This window comes from Chrysochloris asiatica, unplaced genomic scaffold, assembly GCF_000296735.1.
Source record: "Chrysochloris asiatica unplaced genomic scaffold, ChrAsi1.0 scaffold00144, whole genome shotgun sequence".
Classification (NCBI taxonomy): Eukaryota; Metazoa; Chordata; class Mammalia; order Afrosoricida; family Chrysochloridae; genus Chrysochloris; species Chrysochloris asiatica.
In genome coordinates, this window is record NW_006408662.1 from 2,821,153 (window position 1) to 2,828,434 (window position 7,282).

General features: G+C 37.9%; 1 protein-coding gene across 1 annotated transcript in view; it reads right to left on the bottom strand.

Moving 5' to 3' along the window:
- LOC102820173 (ribosyldihydronicotinamide dehydrogenase [quinone]-like) overlaps window positions 1–7,282 on the bottom strand; it is a 67,276-nt gene that overhangs the window by 15,091 nt on the left and 44,903 nt on the right. The gene's annotated exons all lie outside the window — the stretch shown is intronic.

The window sequence follows — 7,282 nt, forward strand, 5'->3', positions numbered from 1 at the left end:
ATAAGCCAATTCAACAATTCCTGCATGTACCATTCAGTGACGGTAATGACGTTCTCGAAGCTGTTCAGCCATTCTCAGCCTGCCTGTCTAAGTTGTTCCTCCACTTACACAAACTCGCCGTCCTCAGAGTTTTCTGTCTAACCTGTCCACTTGTTGTCAATTTCATTTCATATAGTTAGTTCTGTAAAAAACCCCAGTTCCTTTAAACAATTAACTGTAGGATCAGCACTGCACTGCTAACCACAAGGTTGGTGGTTCAAACCCACCAACTGCTCCTTGGAGACCCTATACAGGGTCGCTATGAGTCAGAACTGACTTGATGGCACTAACAACAACAACAGTGTTTGGTTAAAACACACACACACACACCAAAAACCCACCATTAATTTACATAATTTATTTTCCATTTAGTTTATATCCTTAGAGTCCCTTCCTATAAATGGAGTTGCCTGGCCTAAGCATCAGGTATGTTTGTGAATGATTATCTGATCGCTCCCAACTGGATGGAACCATTTCCCAGGATCTCAGGCCAAGTACTCTTAGACTGGTAGGATCCAAGTGACTTTAAGGCATGACTTATGTGACCCGTTCCTCTAAGGGCAAAATTAAATGATCTTGGCACACAACTGATGGAGCAGAGGGCTACCTGGGGCTGAAATGGGCTGTCCCCAAGGTTCCCATACCATCCTTAACACCAAACTCCTCACACTTCATCTTTTCCTACATCCCCACCTCACCACCATGTCTGGGGCTCCTCTTCTCCCTCATGAGGCATACACATCTCCCCTCTCCTTTTGGTACAAGACACAGACTGAGCTCTCTGGCTGCTCGCACTGCTTCAACCTTTTAACCCTTTTTTTACCTGGAGCAACTTAAGTTCATTTCTTTTATACCAACCTCTACTCAAATAGGAGACCCAGTGTGGCGCTGTGGGTTAATGTGCTGGACTTCAAGGTTGGTTCTTTGGAAACCAGCTGCTCTTTGGAAACCCTATACAGAATCACTATGAGTCAGAACTCACTTGATAACACTTAACAACAACAACAACCCCTCAAATAGGGTGGAGGGCTGGTGGGGGCCATGGTTATTCATTTATCTATTAAAGCACAATTCTCACTGTCCTTGTGATGCCGAATTTCTTTTCAGCAATAAGGTTTTAAAAATCAGAAATTAAGGTGAGCCGAGATGAGCTCCAGGTGTTGGACCTGCATGTGGAATGAATATTCCTGCCATTTATGGAGCTAAGGGATGAGGGTGCAGGTGTGGAAATAGAACCCAATAGTTTACATGGTGGATTTGAGAACATTGAGTGATAGTCAGGTACCATTCGAAAAGGATTGGACACTCTGAGAAATTCCAGAGACAGAAGAAGATTGGCGAGGGAAACATTAGTCCAGGATACCTAAGAAAGCATTAGCATACCAGAAACCAAGAAAAAGTAAAAATACAAAAGGAGGTGAGATTTTGGAACCCCTTGACTTTGGTATCCTCTCAGTCTCTTTGCCCTGGATTGGGTAGCAAGTATGAACACCAACAGCCTGAATGGGAAACATGAGTTTGATGAACAATTGTGAATGTCAGAACTGTACAGAGACAGGGAAGAGGGTGACATCAGAAAGATCCTAATAGAGAAGTCAATTCATTAGGATAGCAGCCAACTGACACCCCCTCGAGGTGGGATCTGGACAAGAAGACATGGCTTCCCAAGATCACCGAAGATTTCCTTGCTACATATCAAGTCAAGCAAGTATGCTTCCCTAATGATGGATCATCCATTGCTACTGCAAGCATATAAGACAGCAATGATGGAAATGCTGAGAAACCTCTGCTCCCCAAATGCACAACAAACCCTGACCCACTGATCCTCAAAAGAATGGCTTCCTGATGAATCAGACAGAAATGCAAATGCACATGTGTCTGGTTTGACTGTAATCGGGTGGTACAGAATCCTGAAGACACTCATCCACGAACATCTTGAAACATATCCAGAAGCTCTTTTGTAATTTTATTTCATTACAGCAGCATCTCTTCCTTGCATTTGCTTGGATCTGTATCATGGTGCTCTTGTGTTGTGTGCAAGGCACAAAGTGTTACTGCCCAAAGTACCACGGTGTAGTGCAGTTGATGGGCTCCTCTGTCCAGATGGTCTTCAGCCTCTGGGCCCAGGATGCCACCATTCCCTTTCTTTCTTCTTCGGATGCAAACTCAGGCGCAAAATTGATTTGAGGGGCCAGGACGCTAAATCCACAGAAATGCAATACACCATGCTAAAGGCACAAAGAAAGAAAAGAGCTGATAAGAAACCAAATGCCTTATGTATCACCTGGTCAAATAATTAAAGGACACAGTCCTTTAATTTATAACTAATAAAATTAATTTAATGCTACTAGAACACTCAACAGAACTGAACATCCTGACAACTTTAAGATCCTGGGACTTCCAAATGAGGGGACGAGTTTGGGGCAGCTGGAATTTCAAATTATATTATACAATTGAGAAATGTCTATAGGTGGGAGAGGTGGCAAGATGGCGGACTAAGCAGAAAGAGTGTATGGGCCCTCTACAACAAAGATATGGAAAACTAAATGAAACAGATGCAGATGATTTTTCTGGGACTCTGAGCTTTATATGAAGGGATAGAGAAGTGGAATGAATGTTTACTAGGAGAGAAAGCTGAGTGGATGTGACAAAAAAGGAGAGAGTGCTGACCTGTACCCACCAACCAGATGGGCACAGCCACTTGAGCTTTTGTGAGTGGCTTCAGAGACGAGAAAACATATTGGTGTTGCAGAAATACACCTGTGGCTCACAGAGATTAAGAAGGCAACAGTGTCCACACAGCCCAGTCACAACCATTGCTTTCTATGGCTCCACCCATTGGGTAAGAGTCAATACCAGGTGCTATCCACCATATCAACAACAATAAACATCTACTAAGTTGACTTCAACTGCAGAAACAGTGAACAGAGAATGGTGTGCAAGCTCATATCTTGAGCACAGCCACTAGGAGGCATCATACAATCATCAATGCAATACAAATACAACAAAGCACAATGTCTCAAAAGCAAAAGTTTCTGTTCACATGAAGAAACAAGTGACCAAGAGTTAGAAAAAACATCTGATGAATAAAAGGCATTGGAACCACATGAGAAAGAATTCAAGAGAATGGTATTTATGTACCGCCAAAGGATTGATAGAGGGGTCAAGGAAAAAAAGGAAGAATTCAAAAAAGCACTACAGGAACCATCAAACTATATAAAGGACTGGAGACAATACAATACAGAACCTGAAAACAGAAATCCAGAAGATTAGTACTAAGATTTCAGAAATGGAAAATACATTGAAAGAGCTAAGGAGTAGATTTGAATCAATGGAAGCCCGAATTAGCTTGAACCTAAATCACTCAATACCAGTAAGCTAAAAGATCAATCAGAAAAAAGTGAAAAACATCTGAAGAAAGTCTAAGATTCATGTGGGACAACATGAAGAGGAATAAACTATGAGTGACTGAAATTCCAGAACAGGAAGAAACAAAAGCACAGAAGAGATTGTCAAAGAGCTGTTGGAAGAAAACTTACTTCACATCATGACAGATGAGAAGATAAATACTCAAGAAGCTGAATGAACCCCAAACATGACAGACCCTAGAAGAAAATTGTCAAGACATATCATAACCAAACTCTCCAAAATCAAAGACAGGAAAGAATCCTGAAAGCAGCTTGAGAAAAATGAAAAGATACCTACAAAATAAAACCAGTAAGATTAAGCTCAAATTTCTCAGCAGAAACCATGCAAGAAAGAAGGCAGTGGGGAGACATATACAAAACTCTGAAAGAAAAATATTGCCAATCAAGAATCATGTACCAGCAAAACTGTCCCTCAAATACAACAGCAAAATTAAAATGTTTCCAAATAAACAGTAATTAAAGGAATTTGTAATATCCAAAGCAACTTTACTAAAAATACTAAAAGGAATTCTTTGACAGAGGACCAACAACAGCAGAAAACAACTGGAGATTGACATACATGGCAACACCATCTAGAATTCAATTCAGATATAGAAGTATCCAAAGTAAATCAAACTTGCAAGATTGAATGTATGGAATCAGCAACATCAATATATAATTAAGACAAGTAAAAAGCAAAAACATGGAAAATTATAGTTGCAGAATTCCAAATGGCAAGGACATCTAGAAGACTTCAAGATAAAGCAGACTGCTTTGAACTGGGAAAGAAATTAATAACACTGTAGGGTAACCTCTAAGAAAATTAATATGCCTTCACATCAAATTAAGAAAAAGGAAAACCATAAATTTTTGTAAATATTAAAACAAAAGCAGTGAAGAAATTGATTTTTTAAATGTACAAACAAAATGAACTCAGCACATAAAAATATATGAAACAAAGAAAATAGCAGCATTACACACCAAAGAAAACAAACAAAAAACTCACAGTAAAAGGACTGCAATTGGTTCATACCTACCAATAATTACACTAAACCTCAATGGATTAAGTGCTCTAGTCAAGAGACAGAGAGGAGTAGAATGGATAAGAAAGCAGGATCTTTCAATATGCTGTCTATAAGAATTACGCACAGAAACAAAAATCAAGCTAGTGATAATCAAAACCAAGCAGGAGTGGTAATATTAATTTATGATAAAATAGACTTTAAGGCAAAAACCAGCATAAGAGACAAAGAAGGCCACTATCTCATGATTAAAAGGTCAGTTGGATAAGAGGACATAACCATAATAAATATCTATGCCCCCAATGAAAAAGCCTCAAAATACAGAAATCAAACTCTAATAGAACTGGAAGAAGAAAAAGACAACTCTACAATAATAGTAGGAAACTTTAATACACCACTTTTGGTAAAGGACAGAACAACTAGAAAGAAACTTAACAAAGACACATAAGAACTAAACAACACTATCAACCAACTTGACCTCATAGATTTATACAAAGCACTCAAATGAACAACAGCAAAGTATGCATTCTTCTCCAGTGCACATAGAGCATTCTACAGAATAGACTGTATGTTAGGCTACAAAGCAAGCGTCAATAAATTTAAAAACATCAAAATACAAAATGCTATAAAAATATAAATCAACAATAGGAAGACCAAGGAAACAAAATCAACTCCATGGAAACTGAATAACACCCTACTTAAAAGTTACTGGGTAACAGAATAAAAAAACAAAATAAAAATATATAGATGGAAGCAAATAACAATGAAAGCACAACATGCCAAAACTTTTAGGATACAGCAAAAGCTGTGCTTAGAAGGCAATTTATAGCAATAAATGCACACATATGCAAAGATGTAAGTAAGAATCAAGATCAACACACTAACCCAACATCTCCAACAATTAGAAATAGAGTAGCAAAGTAAGCCTACTTACAGAAGGAAATAAAAGAATAAGGATTAGAGCAGAAATAAATGAATTAGGAAACAGAAAAGCAATAGAAAGAATCAACGAAACAAGCAGTTAGTTCTTTTAAATGATTAATAAAATTGACAAACCATTGGAAAATCTAACAAAAATAATGGAGAAGACCCAAAAAACATGCATAACAAATTAGATGTGTGAAATCACACCAGCACCAGAGGAAATAAAAAGGATAACAACAGAATACTATGAAGTACTGTACTATAATAAGTTTTGAAAATGTAGAAGAAATGGAAAAATTTTTAGAAAATCACTACAACCTACCTAAAATAACAGGGTGAAGTAGAAAACTTGAACATACTTATGACAAAAGAAGAAATTGATCACATCACTAAAATACTCCCAACAACAAAAAAAGGCCTGCCCAGATGGCTTTACTGATGAGTTCTGCTGAACATTCAGATGAGATCGGGCGCATTCAGGGTGGTATGGCCGTAGACCTGCTGAACATTCAGACGAGATTGGGCGCATTCAGGGTGGTATGGCCGTAGACCTGCTGAACATTCAGAGAAGAGCTGATACTAATTTTACTCAAACTATACCAGAACATAGAAAAGGATGGGAAACTCCTGAGTACCTTTTAGGCATGCATAAACAAAGAAAAGTATAGACCAAAATCCCTCATGCACAAATTCTCAATAAAATCCTAGCCAACAGAATTCAACAACATATCAAAAAATTAATACATCATGATCAAGTGGAATTCATACCAGGGATGCAAAGATGGTTCAATATTAGAAAAACAATCAATGTAACCCACCACATAAATAAAACAAAGGGAAAGAACCACATGATCATATTGATTGATGCAGAACAGCTTTTTGAGAAAATCCAACATACATTCCTGATAAAAACACTTGACAAAGTAGGAATTGAAGGCAAATTCCTCAACATAATTCAGAGCATATATACAAATCCAACAGTCAACAGTACTCTCAATGGAGAGAAACTGAAAGCATTTCCTTTATGAATAGGAACTAGACAAGGATGCCCTTCATCACCATTCCTATTCAATATTATGTTGGAAGTTTTATTCAAAGCTATAATGCAAGAGAGGGAAATTAAAGACATCCAAGTTGGCAAAGAAGAAGTAAAACTCTTTCTATTTGCATGTGATATGATCCTATACATAGAAAATCCCACAGACTGAGTAAGAAAAGTATTGGAACTTATTGAAAGATTCAGCAAAGTGACAGGATACAAGATCAATATACAAAACAATCAGTTGGATTCCTCTATATTAATACAGACCACTCTGAAAAAGAAATTAGGGAAACAATACCATTTACAATAGCCACCCAAAAGATGAATATTTAGGAATAAATTTTACTAGAGAAACAAAAGACCTATATAAAATAAACCTGCAAAACACTACTGTTGTTGTTGTTAAGTGCCATGGAGTCGGTTCCGACTCATAGTAACCCTACACAGGGTTTCCGAGGCTGTAAATCTTTATGGGAGCAGATCGCCTCATCTTTCTCCCATGGAACCACTGGTAGTTTCGAACTGCTGACCTTGTGGCTCATAGCCCGATTCGTAACCACTACGCTACCAGAGGCTCCTTGCAAAACCCTACTAGAAGAAACCAGAAGAGACTTACAAAAATGCAAGAATATACCATACTCATGGATAGGAAAACGTAACATTTTGAAAATGTCAACACTACCCACAGCATCTATAGATATAATGCAATCTCAAGCCAGATTCCTACATCAGTCTTTAAAGAGATGGAAAAACTGATCATTAACTTTATGTGGAAAGGAAAGAGACCTGGAAGCAGCAAAGCATTGCTTAAGAATAACATTCCCACAATGATCAAAACAGCCTGAAAC